The 2,258-nt window shown below is 33.7% G+C and overlaps 1 pseudogene; it reads left to right on the forward strand.

Annotated features, from left to right (window-relative positions):
* Positions 1 to 316: 316 nt before the first annotated feature.
* LOC106478020 overlaps positions 317 to 2,258 on the forward strand; it is an 83,803-nt pseudogene continuing 81,861 nt past the window's right edge.

Raw genomic sequence — 2,258 nt, forward strand, 5'->3', positions numbered from 1 at the left:
AACATGCACGGAGTCACTTCTGGGGTCTTTGGAATGCAAGAATGTTCCCCCAACAAGCAAAGTGTTAACTGATAGGAAATCTTATCAAGAGATCTGAGCTTTTTTTTCCCCCCCTATTTCTGTAGCGATTAGCAGTTGTCGTTATTGTCAACGGGAAAGGAATTACTAGTGGACCATACTACGTTTGGGCAATGTAATGGAATCAACCCATACCAATCACGGTAGCCTGACTGTTGTATCGCCCTACCTTCACTGAACATGCGCAAAAACGATTGGATTATCACGTTGCTATGCGCGAAAATACTCGTAGAATCACATTCTCACAGTATATACGAACCGTTCGGTAGCATATGGCAACCCGCTAGATTTCAAAGCTAGGTAGTAATGACCACGCTAAGTGGTGAACTTTGATTTGTGCGAGGATATAAAGTGTGAACAATTAACAAATTGCTTATTCTTACTATAGAACAATGACTCAAATCTTACTCATATTCTTCTGGTTGACCTTGGCAACAAGCATATTAAATAGTTCAGGTAAGGCTTTTCTGTATCTTTAAATAAGAAAGATAACTGTTTTAGAATGTGTTATATGTGAAGTTAAAGAACCGACACGTCAGGAGCTAAGTGAAATCAATCCATTAATATTGTGAGAAAACGTAAGATTTTGAGACTCAGATAATAAAAACAACAATCAGGAAATAATTATTTATTTTAAACCAAACTCGGAAAATCTCCAACGAAAACCGAAACTACAAAATGTTCATTACTGTGACGAAAAGAGGTGTTAATTGGTTTGTTTGTCATTGAGAGCACAATGTTACATAATGGACTATCTGTTCTGTGCCCACCACGAGTATCGAATCCCGATTTATAGCATCATAAGCCTGCAGAGTTACTACTGAGTCACTGAGGGGCTGCTAATTGGAATTTCGATATTATTTACATACCATTCTCCCATTTTATTATTACTAACTCTTACGCTTCGCTGTGACAACTTAAACAATTTTGAGACATCAATGAATATTACTTAGATGGTACGCTAAGTTCCGGGTTCAATTCCTCGCGGTGGACAGAGCAGATAGCCCATTGTGTAGCTTTACGCTCAAAAACAATTTGCATTATTTCCTTCTCATTTAATTAATTGATTAATTTAATCTTTGTTTTTGTTGAAGTAAATAAATTAACAAGATGAGAAACAATTAGAGATTAGTTGTGTAGCAGTGCGAGTACATTTCAATATTTGAATGTTGAAAATATCAATTAATTACTCTTACTGCAATTTAAATACCATGTAAAGCCATGGCCAAAAGGTTAGTACAACCCTAGGTGTACGTAATGTTGTTTCATAAAGTCTAATAAAACCTACTGAATGACGTTACGCTTAAGGGCTGCATAACGGAATATAAAGAATAACTTGATCCTTCAGTGCTTCATTGAATCCACGCATGAAAGAATTAAAAAGTCTTGAAAAATCATGGAATGGATTAGAAATACTAAGTACTACTATTATAACTTCCGGTAGACTTTTGTGATGTCTTTTATTTATCAAATTATGTTAAACAAAATATTTATATTATGTTCTTGTAACATTTTTAATAATGCCTCATCTCTAAATTTCTAGATGGTGTAAAACATTTGGCCACAGGTTTAGGTAGTGTCTAACGAAGCTTTCTGTAATGGAAAACTTTAGAAGTTAAAAATTGTTCTACGTGGATAAAATTTGAAAATGTTTTAACCAGAACATCGATATAAATCATGTACTGTGTGAAAACACCTTCCTTTTACTACTGTTTTACCGAAACTTTGATATAAATCATGTACTGTGTGAAAACACCTTCCTTTTACTACTGTTTTACCGAAACTTTGAAGAACAATGGTAGAATGAAGGTGTTTTCACACAGTACATGATTTTATATCAAAGTTTCGGTAAAACAGTAGTAAAAGGAAGGTGTTTTCACACAGTACATGTTTTATTATCCCCGAAAAAGAAGAAACAAAGAAAATTTTTGTAAAATAAATCAAGTATTACAGATTATGATAAACACTACAATTAGTTTTTATATTATGTGCATTTAGAAACACCCAGTCTTACGAACAAATCGAACTTAGTATTTATTAAAGATAATACATAACACAAATGTCAGGATTTAAATCGATGAAGATTGCATAATCCTAGAATTATATATTTTTGCTTAATAAAATTGCATGATGTCACGTCTAAGGTTGCATGGAGGAATCTCAAGGATAACTTGTCCCCT

The sequence above is a fragment of the Limulus polyphemus genome, unplaced genomic scaffold (assembly GCF_000517525.1).
Source record: "Limulus polyphemus unplaced genomic scaffold, Limulus_polyphemus-2.1.2 Scaffold173, whole genome shotgun sequence".
Taxonomy (NCBI): Eukaryota; Metazoa; Arthropoda; class Merostomata; order Xiphosura; family Limulidae; genus Limulus; species Limulus polyphemus.